Source organism: Symphalangus syndactylus, chromosome 5 (genome assembly GCF_028878055.3).
Source record: "Symphalangus syndactylus isolate Jambi chromosome 5, NHGRI_mSymSyn1-v2.1_pri, whole genome shotgun sequence".
NCBI classification, from domain to species: Eukaryota; Metazoa; Chordata; class Mammalia; order Primates; family Hylobatidae; genus Symphalangus; species Symphalangus syndactylus.
This window is the reverse complement of record NC_072427.2, coordinates 123,324,384-123,347,806: the sequence shown is the minus strand read 5'-3', so window position 1 is coordinate 123,347,806 and position 23,423 is coordinate 123,324,384. Positions and strand designations below refer to the sequence as shown.

The window sequence follows — 23,423 nt, the reverse complement described above, 5'->3', positions numbered from 1 at the left end:
CAATTGTGTATAATGACAGAAGGGAATCTGTGGTATCCTTATTCATTTGAGTCATAATGAGCTTGTATTAATTGATTGGTTGATTACTTATCAACTTAGGCAGAAAAACAGATCTCTCCTAACATTTTCCTTAACTAAATCTTTTATGTCATAAAAGTTCTGTGCTACCTTAAAAAAAATGTAAATGTGAGGGAAAAAAAGTAAGCTGGAAGAGATGATAATTCCATGTTTTTCAATTTAATGCCTTACATTTTTCCCAAGAATCAGTTATTCTTCTTATGTTAAAATATCAGGGTTGTGTTTTGCATTTAATGGTTATGATGAATAACCAACTTCAATAGTATTAAATGTAATGGAATAAGATACACACCTCAACATATATACATTAAGGATTTAAAATACTTGGTAAAAATAAATTTTGTTTACATTACTAGCACTCAGACAACATTGTTATTAATATACAATTTCATATTGATTGTTTTAAAGTCATTTGAAAAAGAATGCATGGGGAGACTGGTGTAAACATGTGCAAATCACAGTGCCAGGCTTGCGGCAATTACTCAAACTTTTGTTGCCTGTTTACTGAATGACTTTTAGGGTTCTGAACTAATCAACCAATAAATGGGAATTTCAGAGAATTGTTTCCAATATGAAAATGAGAGGACCTTCTTTTTAAACATAATTGATATAGAATGTTAAGGCCATTTTAATGACTGGACAGTTATGGTTTTATTATTATTATTTATTATTATTACTGAGATTAATAAAGGTATCATGTTAGTCCTAGAAGATCATTCTTATTATACTAAAGTTTATCTAAGGAAATGACTATTTGGAGAATATTTTTTTGATATCTACTTCTATATGAGCAACAGAATTTGGCTTATAATTAATTTATTTAAAAGTTGCTCAGATTTATCATGGATAACATCATGGATATAGTAACAATATTATATAATATTTTCATGGATAATATTATATATCAATAATAATATCATGGATAATATTATATATCAATAATAATATCATGGATAATAAAACCTGGTGGAGAGGACACAGCCTAGGTAAAAATTATGACACATGGGTCATAATTTGAATTATGATCTGGGGACAATTTCTTAGTTTTTCTGACCCTCAATTTTTCATCTATAAAATGTGGGATAGGTACAGATGATTTCCAAGATACTTTCCAGTTCTTATAGTCTATTCTATTTTAAACCACAGAATATATTTCATAAATATAAAGAAACCTAAATACCCATTGTATAATTATCTCACACAATGAATGAGATGAAAGTAATAGGATGAGCTGTCAGAACTAATTTCAAATTATAGTAATAAGGTTACCAATCCTTAACTGTGGAATTCTATATGCTGACTACTCCTTTTGAATCCTTTTACCGAGTAATGAAAAAGTAAAAAAGTAGATGTAAAATCCAGTGAAAATGAATACTACGCATAATTATTTAGGATCAACAATATCTTCAATTGGAATACATTCGCATATGTGAATTTTATTTTGTGTTAAAATTTCTTGAAATGATGAAACTCAGGTAGTACACATGCATAAAATGCTAAAATTATTTTATAGTTTGAAACACAATTTAGTGCTAACTTTGAGTAACCCTAAAGCCAATTTTGTAAACCATCTCCTCTAACACTAATTCTATAGCACAAAAGAAAAAAAAAGGAAGTCGCTCTATATTGTTATAAATTAGAATGTCACAATACCAGTGTACTAAAAACACAAGATACACATCATGTAAATAATTTTTACTTCTATAAACTTTTTAATAGGCTGTATATATGGTATACTTTCTTGATACCGTTAATTATCCTGGAAAGGGAAACTTTCATCAGAATCCTTTAAGTAAACCCTAAAACTGTTGTCAGGTTATGTGGCTATTTTATTAGAGAAGAAGTCAGTAAGATTTCTCCAAAGTTAAAAAGAGGATAAGGCACCCTTTTTTTTTCCTATAGGAGGTCCTTAGGTACAGAGGGAAATGCTACAATGGAGAATAACATGTTAGAAGAAAATTCTGATAGTCATTTCCTATTATTTGAAGGGTGGCCTTACTATACTAATTTTAAGAGTGAATGTCCAATTGTGCTAACTGACACATGTGAAGTTGAAGCTGCTATATTAGGAAATCCAGGTTCAAAAAATGCCCAGAATTTATTTAAAATAACAAGAATGGAAACTTGAAATTATGACATTTGAAGATTGTTTACATTCCTCAATCATTAATTGAATGACTGGGCAAATTAATGAAAGAATGTTTCCTTCCTATTTTCATTAAAATGAGAGAAAAAGGTAATTGGATTGTCTACTAGAATGAAATGCAGCAGAATTCTGATTAAAGATCAGAATCAAACTCAGAATTTCATTTTCAATGTTTTGATGCCTTAAATTTTTTCAACAGGTTGTCAATCACCTTTCTTTGGAGGTCTTTTAAATTGGTATAGATTTTAGTGTCTTGGAAGATAAAATTTTACATGAAAAGTAATATGCCAGCTATGCAAAATATAATTATTATTTGGTTACCAAAAGAAAGTCCCCAATCTTTTCTCATGACTTTTTTTTGAATGACTGACCTGAGAATGTCAATAGGCTTCAGAGGACTACTCACTTCACCAGCAGAAGCAATGCTTTCAGACAGGAATGTGGTTTTTTAAGATACTAGTAAATATGGATTGGAGCTAGCAGGAGAAGTAAAATATCTAGATGTATAATTCTGCTTCCAGAATGTTTTGGGCTGGGGTAGATGGATGGAGGGCATGGAGAAAGAAAGGGGAGTGGTGGGCAAGTGGATGTGACTGCTCATGTCTCATAGCTTTAGGGAATTTTTAAAAATTACTTAAGCCGTCCTGGATTGTGAGGTTGTCACTTACTTTAGTCTTACCTTAATTACTGTGTTGTTTTGTGAAATATTTTAAGTTTAGATTAGAATGAATATATTATAGAAAGAGTGTACCAAGGAACCCAACAGAAATAAGACTTGTATTAGTAGACATATAAATAAGAACTATGAAGATGGGGGAATTCATGAGAGGCCAAGAGATACTGGACCACATTTCTGACTCTTGAGGGGACAGAAGCTGCTACTAGAGAACTGGTCATAAGGATTGTGTATTACTGTTACCCAGGAGGCAGAAAGTCTCTCCTCTCTACTTATCTCTCCGGTGGCTTCATATTTAGCCTAACAGTGGGTTTCCAGGTGATGAAACTGGTACCTAACCTTGACTAATAATAAGAATACTAAAAGCATAAAATGTCCCTCCAAAGTACACATCCAAAATGAAGTAAATATTCATTTTCTCTGCAGAAGAAGAAGAAGAGCATTGAGAACATCATAAAAGGGCGAAATGAATGGTCAATACTTCCACTTTTGTTGTCAGAACTCTCCCCATGGGGACAATATCAGAGGGTGAATTTAGATAACTGCTGCACCAGGCAGTCCAACAGCAGACAGAGGCTATCATTCTGCACCTGACAGAAATAACACTGCTCTTTAAGCTGAGTATTGAGGTGCCGAGTGAGAGACAGCAGCAGTGCACTGGGCACTCAGTGACCGCCTTGAGAGACAGATGTGGAAGACAGAATCCAATCCCTCAGGATAATTTTCTTGCTTTTGGTATCCAATTACTAAAAAGTTGTGCTCTTCCCAAAAATAGTCAATATCATCTACTCCTTTTAAGAATTTCTTGTCATAAATTGCCTCACTTGATTATAATGAAGCATTGTTAGTTCCATAGCAAGAAAAGGGTTAGCCATTCTGAAAACTGGCCAATGATTTGGCAATATTCTCTTTTAGACTGTTAGACTGTGATGGGATATGGCCTAACAATTGGCAAAAGGCAAATAAACACAGTGTTGCTGAATTAGACTTTGGCTACAAAACCTTCAGCGACTCATTTGTCAACAATTCTTTGGATAGGCTCCTACTTAACAATAATGTCTGTTAGAAGCTAGCAAATACACATATCGCCTCTGGATATGGAGATGGTAAATTTGCTTATATTCTAAACAGTTCCTAGCAAGTTATCTAAAGGAACAATAATTCACATTATCAGAATCAAAAATAGCAATGTAAGGGCAACCCCTGCCTTTAAAAAAATAGATAATAAGTGTCATATCTATGCAGTCAAACCAAAATCCTAGCAATTATAGACAAGGTAGAATCTTGTAGAACTGGTGACCCGCATTCCCTTAAGTAACTTGTTAGGGCTTTAAATTATGGAGAATGGATAAATTGCTGGGGAGCAGATTTGAAAATATTAGCTATTCTTTGATTAGTTTTTAATTTTATAATCTGTTCTTTTTGGCTATTACATGTGCCTGGCACTTACGAAGTGCTAATAAGTTCATTCATTGCCATGAGTGCATCTCTTACCATCTCTTTTCTCTTTTGTAAATCCTCATCTAGACTGACCCTTATGACTCAGCTGTACAATAACTCTTTAGCCTACAGTTTTAGAGCATTCAGAGGCCCAAGTGAATTACAGAGGATGGAAGAAGTCAGCTCTTAGATATATTGAAAGAGTTGCCTTTTCTAGATTTTTCTATTTCTCAACCTTGTCTAAATATTACAATCAGCTGGGGAAGTTTAAAAAAATACTGATGCCAGATTCCACCCACAAAAATATTTTCATTAAATTGATCTGAGGTACAGTCTGGGCATCAGGAATTTTAAAAGCTCCCCAGATAATTCTGACATGCTGCCTGGGATGAGAACCACTGGACTAAGGGGATCACATTAGATTACTGGGGAATTAAGTCAGAATCTCACAAAGACGGGAAGGACCAGGCATTAGTATTTGTTAAAGTTCTCCAATTATTCTAAAGTGCAGCTAAGGTTGCAAACCACTGCTTATGGAGACCAAGAATTCTAATTCAGCCTGGACCACCTCAGGTGTCTTGGGAATGTTTCAGACCCTGTAGAGGGATTCAAAGTTAACTTGAACCCTAGAGGATTTTGAAATAGGCTTGATTAGGCATAAATCTCTGAATTATGCACTGAGAGGGTTCTTCTGGGCTCATTTGACCTCTCTGACAAATCTTAGTGGCTCCAACATTTGGTGAACTGGCCTGGAAACGTATGTGATGACAGCTCTGTAGCTACTATGTTAAGAAGACTGCTTTGGTGAATGAGTTAGCTGCAGGGAAGAATAGGTTCTGTGCCACAGTCTCACAATGACAGGCAGGTCTGCATCTCTTCTGACACTCTAAAGTGGTGTTGCAGTAGGGTACTTGGAGTACAGGCCTCAATGTCTGCTTATTCTGCACTTAAATGAGCCACCTTATGACTATGAACTCAGATGCCCCCAGATTAGGATCTCACCTCTCATGACCACACCACCAAGTTCAAAGGCAGAGGTTTAAGGAGACAACCTCCAGCCTAGGAAACCCAGCGGGAGGGAACCACAATTCTAGAGGGTTGGCTTAGTCTGCTTTGTGTTGATATAAGAGAATACTGCAGACTGGATAATTTATAGAGAAAAGAAATTTATTCTTCACAGTTCTGGAGGCTGGGAAGTCCAATATCAAGGTAATGGCGTCTAGCAAGGGCCTGCTTGCTGTGTCATTCCATGGTGGAAGGCAGAAGGGTAAGAATGTATGAGAGTAAGAGAGTGTGAGACACACAGGGCTGAAATCATTTTTTGTAACAACCCACTCTCTTGATAACCCACTTCTGAGAAAATGACATTAATCTATTCAGAAGGTTGAAGACTTCGTGGCCTAATCACCTCTTAATGGTCCCATCTCTTAATACCATCACAATGGCAATTAAATTTCAACACGAGTTTTGGAGGGGACATTCAAACCATAGCAAGGGTCTATCCAGATCAGAGAAAAGACATAAAGCTAGAGGATTGTTCTCTTTTTAAGACTGGAATGATGCACAACATTAAGGCAAAGCTTTCTTTATTTTCTAAGGATCATAGCTTTCTTCCTTTGTATCACACAATTTTTGGTAGCACAATAACTTCTCTAACATCACTATTGGAATACAATACTTTTTCACTTTTAAATTTCGTTATCTCACATACAATAAAATTATGTATACTTACGTAATATGGAGAAAAATGACTCTTGTTCAATGAAATAGACTTCAATATAAACTCCTTTACTAAACAATATCTAATATTTTTACCCCTCAAATAGGTTGTAAATGAAAATCCTCCGCCTTTCACATGATTTGGAAAATTATGTTAAAGAGTTCCTGAATGTTTAACCGCTTTTGGACCAAGTTTTATATCTGCATTTGAGATTATATCTGGACATATCTTTAGTAGAGAAGTCATGTCAAATTCACTAACAAAAATGTCATTAAAGTTCCTTAACTATGTGTATGAAAGGGTTTGTGTAGCAATATGTAAAGACATAGTGATTAAGATGGGGAGTGAGACAGAATTATCCAGTACCCATGCCCAGGTAAACCTTGTCTTTAGGCAGGCAACATCATTCTCAGAGGAAAAAAATTTGATGTATATTGGGGAGAATTGGCTTTAGATATTCTCCAGTTGCTTAACTTCCCTCCAGAAGAAAGTAATCTCTTCTACTGGAGTGGTCATGAGTACTTGATAGAGTCATTAGCTAGTGTCCATCTAAAAATAAAGAGGAAGAAAATATCTTTGTGAACAGGAGGAAAAAGAGCAAAAGAGAAAAGGAAAAAGACTTTACATAAAAATTAATGGATTTTAAATCTTCTGTAAACTTAAAATGAAGCAAAGTTTCTCATAAAATATAGCTCCACTAACTTTCTTGATGCACTTAAAGAATAAGACAATGGAATGACAAGATAGTAGAGGGAAGAAACAAAACCACTAAAATGCTGGGGGTTGGATTTACCTAGAAATTGAAATAATAATTTCAGATAATAATACAGAGGGGTTGAAATGATAATAGATTATTACAGGTATTACTCAAATAGGTTTGAATCTCTTGGTTGATTTTGTGCCGAAAACTGTAATAATCTTTGCTTATTTAGCAGAATTATTCTGAAACTGAATTTATTTTTAAGATTAATGTAAGAGAAATAAGACACGTTTCAATATCCTCAAATACCACATTTGTTATATTCTATTGTAATATTTCCCATTTTATCTGGCTATTTGAACTTTAGATGTAACTGTAAGTAATGCTAAGAAAATGGTTTGAGACCAAATTCAGAATGAACTCAGCTTGCAGAATTTTCTTAAGGTAATATTTCCAAACTGTGTTTCTTTATAACAGTAGTGCCCCCTGAGATATTAAGGCTGTTTCCTGCAGCACAGCTTCTCTAACTAACCTGCTGAGAAATATTTTGGTTAAATAAAATTGAACAATTTTTTTTCAGCAGAATTTCTCTGAGTCTATACTATACTAATGTGAATTTTAAAAACTCTAGGAAAAGAGTATACATGATTTCTTAAACTTATTTGACAACATAACACTCCTCCTCTCCCTCACCTCCATTCTTAGTCCCTGGTTTGGGTGGAATATTTAAATTTTATTAAATTTCAACTTGAGAGCTATTGTCTAAGGATCTATCTTTGGTGTTGTCGAGAACTAAACGAAGTTGCCACTAAATTGTTTGAACCAAATAAAAAAAACTATACAATTGACCTGAACTAACATTTTAATAATGACCAACTAAGCATGTATGCCAAAGTCAGAAGATTATATATATTTTTGGACTATTAGAGTAATATTTTGTGCATGAATACTGGACAGAAATCCAGGGATTTGCAGCGGGATTTAAGCCTAATATAAAATTCTTTCTGAGTTCTGAGCAGATTTATAGGACCACCCTCCTGTAACAAGAAATGATGCCCAACAGCTATTATTTGGGCCACCGATAAACTAACCAAAAACATTTCCTATGCTGTAACCTAAAAATGCTTTAGGATCCTAATATGATTGAAAAATTCTTACTGTATACATCTAAAACAATAAATTTTTACTTTTCAAAAAACTAGTTGGAGCAAAAGTTGTTGCTATTTCAATTATTTCAATAAAGAAATAAGTTTCATTTACTGGCTAAAAATTATTTAGAAATTTAACATAATCTGATGAAAGGACTACAAATTTAATGAATTAATCTCCACATTCTTCAAAGAAATAAATTATTTGAGATTTTAAATACAGAGCCAGTAATGGTCTTATTCTCTTTCTGTGCCCCAATTGCTTTTCTTCCTGTGCACAGCACATCTGCCTTGTCTTATAATTCTTGCTGTTTGCATTTGGCACTGTCACTAGAATGTCAGTTCTGGGAAAATAAGTACCATATCTTACTTTTTATTTTTTTTAATCTTCCAATGGTAGGAACAGCAGCACTTAGCCCAGTGTAAGAGGTGAAAGGGTGAAAGAGGGGAGAAAGATTGGTGATCACTCAATATATTTATCCTTTAATTTATTATACATTTAAAATTAGCTGTAAATAAGAAATAGATTACTAAATTATCATGAAAATTTAAAGTGGGAAAGAATTAAAAGCCTTGCTGAAATAAAAGAGAAATACACCTCACTTCTCTCTCATTCTCTATCATTAAAAAAAAAATGGCCTCCAGAACCAATTTGATTTAATGTCTTTCTAGGTGATTTCAAGGAACTGGTGGAAAATTTGGTTTATTGTAGAGGCCAACTATATAAGCAGACACAGTTACCACTGGCGACACTGGAAGGTTGATTGGCAGGGCATAGTGAAGACCAATTGTAGAGGAGCTGTGGCCCTCCATGACACCCATTCTTGTTCCCACCTGACTGCCAGCTAATCCATGCATGCCAAAAACTATAAACAGAAAAAAATAGTAATTCATAGTTGATACTGGTTTAAGGAATATCTGCATTAGAGACAAAAACAGAAAAAGTCTTTAATAATTAAATGAGCTATGCTAGAAAACAAGCAGTGGACTGATAATTTTGGGGCAGGGATCTGCCTACTAATATTGATCCTGGAGTTCGTGATCAGCACTGAAGGGAGGAGAGGGCATATGCATAGGAAGAGAGAACTATGGAGAAGTCGAGAAAGTTGGTGAATCTACTCTCAATTCGTTTTAGTGCCAGTAGCCTGATCTTCAGGAGTCTTTTGGTATCTTACGGGGTCTCTAACTGTACTTCTGACCATAGGCCTAGTTTATCTGGTTCATATTGAGGCAGCTCTCATAGGAAGGTCACTTGTAGGTGCTACATAGTTTCCTCCTTTGTTTGCATGAATAATGAAGATATGCAAAATTTTAAAGGCTAATGACTTTTTTTTTAAATTAATTCAAACAAGTTATTTATACCTCTTTTTGCTAGACTAAGAATGCAATAGTAAGCAAATATACAGTCCATGCTTTTACAGAATTAACAGTTGGGAGTCGAGGGAGAACTCCAAGTCAGAGTGAGTAAGTTTAGAGCATATTGCAGGTTGTCTAACCCAACACAAGGAGAAGGGCATGGAAATCTTTTCTGAGAGGAAATGGCCTGAAGGATGAAAGGACAAAAGATAGAGGACAGATGTATTATCCTCAGAGGAAATGCTTTTTGTAGATGTTTGGTAGTAACAGTACTGCAAGATTGGGAAATGAAAAGAGATTTAACATCTTTCCAAGTATCAATGTTAAACTCACCAAGGTAAAAGTTTTTTTTTCTATTAAAAATATGAGAACATTTACTCTTTATTAATTTGCATGCTTTGAATGATTGCTATCTTTATTAAAAACTACCAGCAACTTAAATTAAATCTAAAAACATAGACTGTGAATTTGTTCACTGTGTATGCTCAATCTGGCAAAGGAAAACATCAATGATTATTTGTTGAATTAATAAAAAAAGAGAACCAATTTTTAAAAGTTCATACAATGTTTTTCCTTTAAAGGGAAATTTTAAAGGCATAATTCAATTGGAATAATATATTTTTTCTGAATAACTGCATATTTTTCACTTTTTTATGATAAACAGTATGTTGTGTGTATTTTACAACAATAAAAATACATTCATACAAAACAGTAATGTTCATTTCGAACACATACAAAATGGTATACATTAAAATCATTGTGTATGAAGTGTGAGGGGGTACATCGGGAAAAGGCATAAGTGTGAAAAAAATGAATGAAATATTTTTCACTTTTTAATGCCTTTTCAATCTTTGATCATAAGTGTAACTTGCCTATGTCAGCTGTTGAAAATCACTGTAAAATCGAAGTTATCTTTATGGAGTTTTTTTCCCTAACAGTTTCTAAAATGTGAGAAAAATAATAATTTTGAGTCATATGTTTGGCATGTAAGGACAAAATTATGAAGGTTATCTACCACATTCTTTAAGATAAGACATACTTTTTACTACCATGAGCACTGGATCACCTGTTTCAACTATGTAATCAAGACACTCAGTAGTCAAGCAGCTGTGCATAGTTTTATGCCCTCTAATTCATGAAGTATGCTACTTTCATAAAACTACTGATATGTCTTTGTTTCTGCAAAATTAGGCTCACCTCCCTTCTTGTATAAATAATGTGTTATAAAATAATGTTGGATGTTTAACAGGCACACAGAAGTGCTTTCAGCTTTGAAAAGATTCTGGCCAAATTTGGTCTTCAAATTTTCTCTTAACTGGCTGGAAGATGGCCAGATATTGAATAATAATAGATATCCCAAAGAAGATGAGCATAAATCTACATCATAGTTGCTTTGTTGTAATTTAAAATTTATGATGTTTTGAAGTACTATTTAGTAGTTTATTAGATATTCAAATTAATATTACCACTAAAATTACTGCACTGTATAGAAGTAAATTTGTTACTGTTGTCATAAATCTTTTAATTTAGTCTGCAAAATCTTACAATGTACAACTGGGAACATTTTTATTGAGTGAATAAATGTAAGTATATAATTAATGTTAATTCTTTAAAAATACATATGCCAATAATGAAATTGGTACAGAGTACATTCCATTCTGTTTAATTCTCAAAATATCTCCATGCTGTAAGCTTGCAATTACACTGTTACTTCATTTCACGGAAGAAAAAAAAGACCCTCAGGAAATTGGCCAGCTTAATAAGTTTGCTGGTATATAAATTCTAACTGTCTTAAAATTATACATGGGCCTGTTTTACTTCCTATTTAGATGTTGTTCATTTTAATGAAGAAAGATTGGTGTTCAAAATTAGCCAGTGTTTCAGATGATCCTATCAAAAACCTTTGCATACAATGTTGATTGTTTTCTGAAAATATTTGAGTAGTCAGTTAACTTACAAAGATTATATATTGCATAGTAGGTCTGATGAGTCCATTGTGTGATTAACATCATTGTATATTAAGGAGCAAGAAGTTCATATATGGAATCCTGCTTTAAACCTTCCAGCTTTCCTATAATCAACACAAATTGGTTACTAAGAGACTGAGAAGAGGAAAAATGAGGCATTTTTAAGTAAATTTTTTCCCTCAATGAAAACATGGGCCATTAGTATTAAGATAACAAAAAAGACTACTACAACAAAAATTAAATGTGTGAGTGGTTTCTATGTGCCTGGCACTGTGTTAAACACTTTATATACATTATTTAATTTAATCTTCACAGGGCTCTTATTAGGTGGGCAGACTTCTGCTCATTTGCAGATGGGGGAGCTTTGGCTCACAGAATTAAGTAACTTGCTCTAGGTTACATAGCTAGTAACTGTCAAAGTTGGGATGTGAATGCAAGTAGGTTTAACTCCAAAGCACAGTTTTAGTATCACCACATGTATCACTATACTGTCACTGGTGTTATTAAAACATCACATATTAATTTGTATCAAGCAGTGGGATAATTTGCATCTGAAGAAATACAAACAACTGAAATTTTCTTCTCTGTAATATGACCTAATGAATACTTGGCATTATCTTCATCTTATTAAATACAAACTTACTCCAACTTTCCTTGTACAAAACATATCCATCTGTCTTCCTCTGAGAAGGCGTAGCAACCTTCAGTTTATTTTGCTTACACATTGCTAAAGATGCTACAAAATTTAACTTGGTTGTATTTTAAACACATTTCTGACATTTATTAAAGCTATACTTCTGTTCTTTAGTGTCTGGAAAATTATTATAGAATGCATAATAATAATTATCCAGACACTATATATATTATATATTAAATTGTATATATACAGTTTAATTTCAGATAATCTCAGATAACTTAGTCATATTTAGGAATGCCTAAAGATAATTTCCTTCCCTAAAGCCACTAAATTCAAATACAAAGCAACACAAAAACAAATAAAAGAAACAGCAGAGAGTTTGTTTTAACAAGCATGTCTGAAGGATGGTGAAAAAGAAACAGTTTACTGGCAAATAGGTTCTTTCTTTTGTCCATGTCCTTAGTTTATTTTTAATCCTTTTAGGACTGTGCTCCACAAAAAGTAAGAGGCAAAAGAAAGGGAATAAAAGTGATGAATTAATGCAAAGATAGTATATCTGGAATTCTATTTTAAGGATTTTTTTGGGGTATGATTCTGGGTAAATCATATCTGTTTCTCAATATTTTTCTGAAAACTAGACATGCATTATTTGTGACTTGATTAACTTTAGGTTCTTTCAGTGTCTTAAGAATATCTTAGAAGGTTTGTATTCTGAAAGTTGCAGTGGCTCTTTCCAGCAATTAGAATACTATTTATTGCAATATTTACTGAGCATATATTACATATTATGTACTATGTATGCCAGATACACAATGCAAGGACCCACTATTGAAAAAATTCAGCCTATGTGTGGATACCAACACCAAAGAGTCAATTTCAGTAGAATATAGTAAGTACTGTGATAAAGATATGTTCAGGGAGTTAGAGGACTCTAGTGGATGCCAGCTAACAGAACCTGGGAGAGAAAGGGCAAGACTCTCAAAAAACATATTTTAACCACATCTCAAAGAGCCAGTGGGAGTGAATCAGGCTAGAGAAGAGGGTAGGAAATGGGGAAGGGAGTCAGAAGAAAGGGTATCCCTTCCTGGAAAATAGCACATGAAGAAAAAGCTGAGTTGTGTGTCAGTAGGTTTGTATGGGAATTAGTGTTTCAGGAGTACCAAGTTCAAGATAGGAAGTAGGAAGAGATAAGACTGCAGGGAAGTCTTATATCTTGGAAAGTTGTTTTAGGGAATATGAAGCTTTACCCATAGGCTATAAGGAGCCATTGAAGAATAGTAGAAGCAGTAACTAATCAAAAACATTCATTTACATTATTCACAAAAATGACCTGGATAGTTAATATCAATTAATAACTCAAATATTACTTTGTTAAAAATTTAACCTTTCTTACCAAGTCCTCTTACCAGAACTACCCACAAAGCAATGAAATTAACTCATGATAATGAATAGCCATTGCTTTGTTCCACCCAGTCTTTGATACAGGGATTTATAAATGGACCAGATTGTCAACTGCAGAAGAGAAAAGGGAGAAAAGTAGGCTAGAAAATTCACCAATGATTTGTCAGTCTTAGCTTATCACACCAATACCGTTATTTTGTATAAATGTTAATACACATTATATATAGCATAGGAGTAGACTGAGTTGATAAGAAAGTGAGAGGGAGCATGAGGACAAGGAAATAATAGTGTATCATATATTATGGAACCTGGGTATTAATCCTTTTTCTTCCAATAATTAACTGAATGACCTTGGGCAAATACTTGACTATCCTGGGCCTCAGTTTTTGGTTTTATATTTGTTTTATAAATAAAAATTGAAGAGAGGTAGGCCAGATTTCTTGAATAGATTTCAGTTGTTAAATGTTACCAATAGTGCTAAGCAACTGAGAAAGAGAGAGAGTGGGTGGTGAGGTGAGAGAAGGAGAGAAAGAGAAGAGAGAGAGAGAGAAAAAAGAGAGACAGAAAAAGAGAGAGAGAGAAAATTAGTTATCTATTGTTGCATAACAAGTTACCTAAAATTTACCAGCTTAAAACTGTATTTATTATCTTGCGGTTTCAGAGGGTGAGGAATTTGGGAGTAGCTTAGCTGAGTGGGTTGGTCTTAGGGACTCTTACGAGGTTGCAATCAAACTGTCAGCTAGGGCTGAAGTCTTCTCAAATCTTGACTGGGGCCTATAAAGCATTCTCACATGCTTGTTGGCAGGCCTCTGTTTCTTGTTGGCCGGAAACTTCCTCTTTGCTATGTGGGCCTCTCCACAGGCTTCCTGAGTGTCCTTATAACATGGCAACTGGCCTCCTTCAGACTGAGCAATGAGAGGGGTAGGAGAGAAAGAGAGAGAGGGAGGGAGAAAGAGAGAGACAAAGGGAGGCAAAGAGAGAGAGAATCTTTAAGATAGAAATTGCAGTGTGACGTACCATCATTTCTGCCTTATTTTTATTGGTCACACACACCAACCCTAGTAAAACAGTAAAATGTGGGGGGAGGGAACTACCCAAGGGTGTGAAGAGTGAATACTAAGTGTTAGGGATCATTGGGGCCAAACCAGGGACTAACTACCATGCATGGTTTTTGCATCTGAAGAATTTTTAGTCAAGTTAAAATTCTAAATACACATAAAATTAGGTTAAAGCAACAATAGAAGAGAAACAGAGCAATACGTTTGTGGAATAAGCTTGTTTCTGAACAAGCCTGAGGAAGTAGATAGCTTTCCTTACTGGAACTGCTAATTTGGGTTAGGGTCTCCTTAGGAGGAACGTGGCTCTCTTCTCTTACTGCAGACAGAGGGAGGAAACCTTATACCATGTGCTAATACCCCACTTCATAGCATTGAGAAAGAAACTGGATGATTTGCTTGCTTAAAATCACACTAATGATTGTATGAAACAAAGACAGCTCCATTCTGGAGTTACAGGTCTGGAAGGAAGCCACGAGATCAGAGTCCAAAGATTTTGACATGAAGTTTGCAGATAGCCCTCAGGGAAACTGGAAAGGAAAAAATACGCACAAATATTGGGGACAGGATTCAAAGCCTTGATCACATTCTCAAAAGTATCTGTGTTTCCAATAAAAGTTTAAGAAGCACTGATCTAGTCTATCATGCTTATTTTATTTGATGAGGGAACTGAGTCACAAGAAGATAACTTTTCAAAATGACATCATGAATTAGTGGCAGTGGTGGTTTGGACTGGAATTGAAGTCTTCTGGTTTTTAGTTCAGCATACTTTTAGTCAAACTCACTGTGTAAACAATATGCATTATTACTGTGGTTTGTAACACCAAAAGCTTAGCTGATTTCCTTCTGTTTGTACACTCTTACAATTTGGATCATTTCCCCTTTTGTTCCCCCACCAAATGTCAAAAGGTTGACATATTTCTTATAAGTAAAAGAGTCATCATAGAGGGGTAGAATATTGCTCCAAAGTATTTATAGTGAAAAGCCAATGTTTATATATATAGGAAAAAGAGATCAGCAAATTGATTATAGTTGGCCATCTATAATATAAAACCAAACACTTAATTGAAACTGAAATTGAAACTACTTAATGTCCTACTATTTACATAAAATTATCTAAAATGGACATATTGTTGTACAGTCATATAGCTAAAATAAAATTAACCAAATTAATGCATTAATATTTATTAAATAAATAGATGGGGGAATAAAAACTTCTCTTTATTGGGTATTAACTATTTGTCAGGCACAGTGCTTGGTGCTTTACATGGTTTCTCTCATCTAATTCCATTTTATAAATGAGGAAAATGAGGCTCAGTTTGACAGTCAGAGAATGGTTTGGTACTAGTAAACAACAGAGTCAGGACCTGAACTCAGGGCTCTAAAGAAATGAAAAGCCAATGCTCTTTCCACCCATTGAGTTGTTTTGTTATATAACATTCTGAAGTTGATTACTGAGGTATTATTAAACATTCTAATATTTTACATTTTAAGTTTTCTATCAAGATGACACTGGTTATAAGTTGGTTTAGACTCAAAAAACTGTAACAAGAAAACTCAACCTGCTTACTGCTTAGAGATTCATTCTTTTTGGCTTAATGTTTTATCTTTCAAAGTGTAAATTACCCCCAAAACATAATGCTTAAATACTTATGAATAGCTTACACCTTTAAAATGAATGAGTAAATAAGATAATTTCCTGAATGTGGGTTTTGATTGGGTAGAACACAGAGAACATGAGATCACCTTAAAAGGAGAAGAGAATACAGAAGTGGAAGAGACTGCAGAAGGAGGTCAGAGGGCTCACCAAACAATACTGCCAATGTTGCCTGGGTGCCCGCGACTTAGATTTTCAAATTAAACACTCAATTCATACTTATTTAGCATCAATTTAAGTCTGCAGTGTTACAGGCTCATTAGGGGATACAACGATTAGGAAGCATAACATATGTCTTGGATTCAGCCTCTAAGAATCCAATTTTAGAAATAAAACTAATATCAACACAAGATGAAGTAAAATAAAAATAAAATTAGAGAGACATTAAAGGCTAAATCATATGGTATTGGCCACAGTTCCAACAGGAGCTCCAGAGGATTGAAGTAGACCAGGAAAGTAGACCAGGAAGCATTACAGACAAAGTGGGACATAAAGATTAGTTAGGATTTCCATAGAGAGAGAGAAAAGGAGAGTGCATTTCATGACACGGTATAATTTTCTTCTGATTCACCACAGCAGTACTCCTCAGGGGCTCCACATCATTTCATATGTTCAGCCTCTCAAATAACAATGATAATGATTATAATACTATTTTATTTTATTCATAATTCTTATTCTTTATTTTATTACACATTTTCATAATTCTTATTCTTAATAGCAGTATTGTGTAAAGTTTTTAAAGAAAATGTATTATCTCATTGAATTCCTATCAGTCACATGACTAATCGCATACGGTGTTTCCCAGTGGTCAGTAGGAGGAGGGAGCAACCTTCTCATTGTACTTACACATTTATTTTTATCATTTTGTGTAGTGCTCAAGTATTATAATTATTTGTATATGTCTGTCTGGCTAGAGCTCTTTGAGGGCAGGGAACTTTTCTTTTTCATCTTTTTATCAAAAGATCCATTATAGTGTCCAGCACATTAGGAAACAATGTGTTCAAGTAATTGAATTAAGTAAGAAGCAATAAAAATTTCAGTGAATAAAGGTATTGTAAGGCTTCTCTCAGCTCATCATTAAGAAACTCTATAATTTGGCTCGCTTTTTCTTTTACCTTATTTTCTACTGTTTGCTAATGGAAAGATTCTATTCTAGCCAGCCAATCTATTCACTATTTTTCCTAGACTATAAACATCCGTACTTTTTCACTCTGCATGACAATATTGACTAGAATTTTTCTTCTCAGTATCTACCCATTCTTCACGGCCCAGATTAAGTCTCAACTCTCCATGAAGCTCCCCTTGGCCATTTCAGTCCACCCCTGCACACTGCTGAGTACCTTGTGAGAGTAAAATGTGAGAACTGTAAAACAGTATACAAATATAAGGCATTACTGTTATGATTTTCTCCTTAGATTATTGTATTCTCCTAGACTTTAGAACCAGGAGTTGGAAGTATTATAGGTCTTTCCATCTATTATGTCAACCTTTTCCAATTCCCTTGTCACTCTCTCGCCTTTCCTTATCCCTCACCTCCCATCTCAGCATTAGACTAGTGCTTTGCATAGAGTTGTTACTCACTAATTACATGAATGCAGTGTCTTTTATTGTTGCCTGCCATTATAAAGCTGCAGGTAAAGGAAATCTACTAGCATGGTTATTTAAACATTTGACAGAAAAAGCTCAGTTCTAATTTGCTACTACTTATACTAGACACTTCAAATACCCAACCATTGGCTTTTCTTCTTTTTAATTCCCTGTTTGTGCTTCCACACGACACCTATATCCCTACTAAGTCACTACAATCCACCAAATATGTGCTGCTCACACCACTAATGATTGGGTTGATTGGGAAAAAGAGATTGGAAGTGGGAGAGTCAAAGGCTGTTGGAAATCGTGTGAAGGCAGAAATAGTTTCTATCTCGAACTCTGCTGTATTGCATCTCACAAAACTAGCACAATTCCTGGCACATATTAAGTGCTTGAAAATATGTAGCCAATGAATGTTTGAATATATGGGATTAGTTATAAGTAGGGTGACCATATTTGGTGGTCTGCTGAAGCCGCTTGTACTGGTCCATGACAGCCAATTGTTAAATTTTCAAAAATTTTGTAAACTTGTTAAATACAGCCATTATTAAACATTTAATTACATAAACTTAGAATGAAATAAATTACATTAAAAGTAATAAATACCCAAAACTCTTTACTACTAGGTTATTTCTAACGTATTTATACGATGGAAATACTAGATAATGGTATGTGTCTGTATATTTCTTCCCAACTCTGTTCAGTGATGTTTTGTTGGTAGCTTGGACCCAACTATGATAAGAGCACCTATACCACAGAAATTGGCCAGTGCTACAAATCAGGGCTTGATTCACTATTTTGTTGATGGTCTACATTTAAGCGAAGATACAAAAAAACGTTAATAATGTAGATTATTAAGGGTTTGAGTCTATAACTGTTTCATTGTGAATAGAACAAAAATGAGACAATAGTTTTCTAGTATCTCTAAAAACTATGATCTAATTCAGCAAAGAAGTCACTCATATCATTGAGAAGTGAGTGAAGTTCCAATGTACATCTTCATTCATTTACCTTCTTCTTATTTATTAACATAAATGAAAATATCAACAAATATTATTGTCAGAACTATAGTTGTTCCTCTATTACAACCATGGTTTGGCTTCAGAGAAAAACAGAAATAGTGAAAGCATTTTGTGAGTATTGTATTTTATTATTTATATGCTTGTGTGCTATGCTTCCTTTATATCAATAGAATTTGTAATGAACTATGTGTGCATATATATGTACACTTTTTTTCCCTGAGAGTCAGTTGTTAAACATTTACATCATGCTTCTACATATAATCTATCATCCAAACTGGAACACTTTTGAGAGTAAAAGATTGTGCTGTAAATAAACACATCAGGATAGCAGGTGTAAACTGAGATTGTGCTGGGCAAACAAGGATGCAAGGTCACCTTTCTTATAAGGATCTGAGGGCAGTGTTGGAAGCAATGCTGGGGTAGGCAGTGGCATTGCTGGGATAGCAGAAAACTCATCAATGATAACCATATGTGCTATTTAATTTTTCATTATAGTATCCATTCTCCCTTTCAGGATTTATGATTGCTCTCAAGACAATGAAAAAATGGAGAATGGAAGGCCGCAATCCAGCTATTTAGCCCAGTGTTTATTCTTTTTAACATTTTAACATTTCAGTAGAACATGCTACTATGAAAAGATTTAAAAATGCAGGGAACCAAAGTTGTTTTAAACTATAACAGATTCTGTTTTATAGTATGAAAAAGTAAAAAATAAAGAATATAGATGATCACATATTTGTCTTTAAAAACTTTTTTAGGATAAAAAGTAAGTAGACAAAGAAATAACACTGAAATTATCTGCTTCAAAACATCAATAGATTGTAGTACGTGGGTCTAATTACATTCAGTTAAAATGCTATGTGTGTGAGAGAACATAAGGTTTATCTCAAGCTGAAATAACTTGGTATCTAATGAAGCCTAATGAAGCAGATCTAAGTTGAATCAGGAATCTTCTTAGCCTATATTCTGTTGCTGACTGCAGACCAAGGACCCTTTGTGCATATCTTCTGTGGTCTGTCTCAAAGGCTAGAAATAAATTGCAAATATCTCCAGCTTTTTAAATACTCTGCATGAATCTATCATTCAATAATCAATTTAAGCCATCTTGAATCAATGTTTTTGTGATATACTTTGAGCTAAAAAAATAAATTTACAGAGAACTCATGGACACAGGAAGGGGAACATCACGCTCCGGGGACTGTTGTGGGGTGGGGGGAGGGGGGAGGGACAGCATTAGGAGCTACACCTAATGCTAAATGACGAGTTAATGGGTGCAGGAAATCAACATGGCACATGGATACATATGTAACAAACCTGCACATTGTGCACATGTACCCTAAAACCCTAAAGTATAATAAAAAAAAAAAAAAAAAAGAAGAGAATCAAAATAAGAACTAGAAAAAAAAATAAAAATAAAAATAAATTTACAACCTAATGCATAAAGTTTGGCCTCTCTTTTTTTGTTTTTATCACATCTCAGAATACTGGTAATTAGAAGCTTTGTGTGTAAATTTAAATAAAATACTTTAGAACAAATATTCATGTATTCATATTCATTCTGATTCATATTCATATATTTATATATGAATTCATATTTATTTGGTTAAAGTCCTAATTATTATACAGATTTGAGACCTATCCTCTGTAATCCTTTTCTTTACAGATTAAAATTTCATAATTTAAAATGGTTGGTGTTTTTTCAACTTTTATTTTAGATTCAGGGAGTACATGTGTAGGTTTGTTACTTGGGTATACTGTGTGATGCTAAGGTTTGGGGTATGAATGATCCCATCACCCAGGTACTGAGCATAGTACCCAATAGTTAAGTTTTCAACCCTTGCCTACCTCTCTACCTCCTGCTAGTATTTCCCAGTTTGTATTGTTGCCATTTTTATGTCCATGAGTACTCAGTGTTTAGCTCTCACTTATAAGTGAAAACATGCAGTATTTGGTTTTCTGTTCCTGTGGCAAACTTATTTTTATCATGCTAAATTTTCCTCTCTAGACATTTTTCCCACTTGAAATGTAAGTTTTCTATTGTTTTTTTCTTTAGAACATTTTTATCCAAAACGAATGGACCTTTTGCTTAAGCTGTTTTATATTTTGTTAATTTTCTACTAGTTTCGTTCAGATAAATGTCTAGATCATGGACATAATAATTACCCTGCTCTGATCACTATACATTGTATATACGAAAACATCACTGTGTACACCATAAATATGTACAATTATTATGTCAATTGAAAGAATAAAATAAAATATAGAAAAGTATATGATCCATCAAGTTCAGATGATAATAGCTGTCCAGTTTTTAAAAATTTCAGGTATCTGTTTAAAGTCCTGCTCATGTTAGCCAAGAAATAATAGTAAAAGAGTGTATTTGAAACTCTCTTATCACCAGATTCCAATTATCAGATAATTTCAAACTAAAATTTAGTATGATCATTTGAAATTAGATAGAAAGTTTACTAGACAAACATATCTATACTATCATTAATAATTTCTTGTTAAAAATGCTCAAGTATCAGACTTCCCCATCTACATTATAATTTTATATAAATTCATGAATTTTTTCCTTACTGGAATAGACATATTTACAATGTTAGTTTTCTTGTACATTAAAACTATGGTGTATTTCTAAATAACAATGTTTTATTAAATAATTCACTACCTTTAAGTAAAGATGAAGTAATTAGTGTATTATAATTGGGAGTAGGCTGACAACAATTTTCACTGAGGAAGGCTTCACTCATTGATAAATATGGGAACACTTTTTTCTTTTTAAGTTAAGAGCCACTCACTCATCTTAGAAAATCTTAACTGAATGTTACATGGAATCAAAGGGCAATTAGATCTAGTTCATTAAGATTTAAATTAGTGCAGTTCAATTCAGTACTCATGGAGCACCTTCGATGTACAGGTGACATTGTGTAATAGTGGATACAAAGATAAACAATGTGACTTTTACCCTTAATGTACTGCCATAGGAAATAATTTGGTAAGTTATGATAGTTGCTAGTAAGTGTCATATGAACAAAGGAGTGATAAGGAGACTGAAAGAGAATATTTCTGGGTGCACCTAAGGAGGTAAAGAGGACAGAATGGAAGAACTGGGAAAGGAAAATTTCCTGGTAAAGGTGCATTTGCTTGAAGGAAGGATTGGTTGGAGGATTTCATAGAGGGTAAAGAGCTTTTTTAAAGAAGAGAACAAAACATGAAAAAAAGGTGCAGATGCATTAGGACAACAGTGAGGAATGGGGATCTCTGTCTCGTCTAGCTGGAGAATATGGTGCAAAGAAAGTGGTAACACCGAGCTAGTGAACAGATAAAATGCTTCAAAACATATTTTAACTTCATATTATAAAAAGAGTAGATAGCGCAAAACAAGGATAAATGGGAGAGACAGAATTAAAGGAAGGATGTTAGGAAGCAAATGGAGAAAGATACAAGCAGGGGGAGAAGTGAGGAAGGAGTGCTCACTAAAGAGAAGGAAAAGCAATACACAGATACATCAAGAAAGCAGGAGAGATACAAGGCATAGAGATACTGTGGAAGTTCTGAAGTTTCTAGAGATTTTGACAGGTATAACCAGAACACTCACTGGAATTTGGGGGTCCGAGAACTCGTCCTGAATAAATGGACTGTGATTCTACTAACGTTACCCTAAACACTGAATAAAATCATGTTAAAGGTCAAATATGCAAGCCTGTGGTTTCCTACACTGATATAAGGCTTTCAAAATGTGTTCCTTGTAATAATAATTTAGGTGGACAAAGTGTTGTTATATAATCCACAAGACCATTGTAAATAATATTGCACTATATTGTTATTTCTTTTGACACTTGTAAGAGCTTGAGAATATTAACTAAGAAACTCTGTAACATGGCTGGCAAAATACTCTCATCACTTGAACTTTACTTAGAGGTAAATACATTTTGAGCTTCTGTGAGGTTAAGAAGTAAGCAAAGATCACAGAGCTAGTTAGTGATAGAGTCAGATTTGGAACATATGTTTCTAGATACCCAGATGTGCATTAAAAGAGTCAAATATGGCAGCTAGTATAGAAATCATGCTAGAATAAGAGCTTCTCAATCTTAATGTGATTTAATTACTAAGTCTTCGTAGCATATGCATTGATGTATTGTTTGTCAGGTTTAAAATACATGTTCACCATCAGTGGTGTATTTGCTTGGGGTGAATTTTCTGGTAAATTTATGCAAATTGATAGATTTCAAAGCTATCTCCTTCATTTTTGAAGAAGATGATTTGGGTAAAACATGCAATCGATTCATGGATAATTGTTAATGCTTAAGGAAATTTTTATGTGGAATGACTTTGTCCTCATTACTGCTTGCTCCAAACTAATTCAACTAACTGGTCACCAACATGAAGGAGAAAACATAAAAACATAAAATCCAAGATACACAGAACAAGAATGAATTGAATAAACAATAGGTTTGCCTTTTGTTTTTCATGCCAATTAATATAAGGTAGAGGTAGAATCCTCAGGCTCTTGTCCTTTAAAGATCTAGCCTTTACTTCTGCAACCAGAGAAGAACTTCATCTTTCAAAAGCTGCTCCAGATATCTTATTGATTTGAGAGTTTGAAATTATTTTAATGTCCGAGAGTATATACAGATTTATAATCAGTAAATAACAAACTTATCAGAACTTCAAAAGACAGAAATATGAACCAACATATTATGCTCCTATTTACAGCTAACATATTTGAGGGCCAGATGAATGAGGGTTATCTGAGGATCTCTATCATAAATTACTAGAACTTTCTTTTCAACCTTCTCCCTAACATTTCAGTATTGTTGTCCCCCC

The 23,423-nt window shown here is 33.9% G+C and overlaps 2 protein-coding genes across 9 annotated transcripts in view; one reads left to right on the top strand and one right to left on the bottom strand.

Moving 5' to 3' along the window:
- Positions 1-23,423, bottom strand: part of FAM227B (family with sequence similarity 227 member B) — a 264,607-nt gene that overhangs the window by 66,884 nt on the left and 174,300 nt on the right. The gene's annotated exons all lie outside the window — the stretch shown is intronic.
- Positions 1-23,423, top strand: part of FGF7 (fibroblast growth factor 7) — a 67,722-nt gene that overhangs the window by 3,219 nt on the left and 41,080 nt on the right. The gene's annotated exons all lie outside the window — the stretch shown is intronic.